The sequence below is a fragment of the Acanthisitta chloris genome, unplaced genomic scaffold, assembly GCF_000695815.1.
Source record: "Acanthisitta chloris isolate BGI_N310 unplaced genomic scaffold, ASM69581v1 scaffold5611, whole genome shotgun sequence".
NCBI lineage: Eukaryota > Metazoa > Chordata > Aves > Passeriformes > Acanthisittidae > Acanthisitta > Acanthisitta chloris.
This window is the reverse complement of record NW_008655354.1, coordinates 85051-85469: the sequence shown is the minus strand read 5'-3', so window position 1 is coordinate 85469 and position 419 is coordinate 85051. Positions and strand designations below refer to the sequence as shown.

The 419-nt window shown below is 51.3% G+C and overlaps 1 protein-coding gene across 1 annotated transcript in view; it reads left to right on the top strand.

Moving 5' to 3' along the window:
- Positions 1 to 419, top strand: part of CDH17 (cadherin 17, LI cadherin (liver-intestine)) — a 24320-nt gene that overhangs the window by 14473 nt on the left and 9428 nt on the right. The window lies entirely within an intron of this gene.

Here is a 419-nt window from a genome sequence, read left to right as displayed (position 1 = left end):
TGGGGGGGGGGGGGTTCAGGACACACTAAGCATGGTGCAGACTGCAGGAGGCCCCACTCTTGGGGTCAGGTACTGACTGTGTCTGTACAGTGCTCACACACACCTATCCTTCTGCCTTTGCTGTTGCCTAACCACCCACTGCCACCAGCAGCATCCACCACTAGCTCTGCTACTGGCCTCTTCTCCAACAGAGCAGGCTCTTGTCAATGAAATAGGTCTTTATGCACTTCAAAGACTAAAAAATAGCATTATTTGAGTGATTTTGCAGCAGCATTTCTGGAAAAGAGAAAGCCAGCTAAATGTTTCCATGGGCTGTAGTGCTAGTGGTGAGCTGTGACGGGGCAAATTCTCCTCCCTGCTGTTGTTCTGGGCCATTGGTGGCTTTTGCAATGGGAGCTGCAAGTGAGGCTGGCATGTCT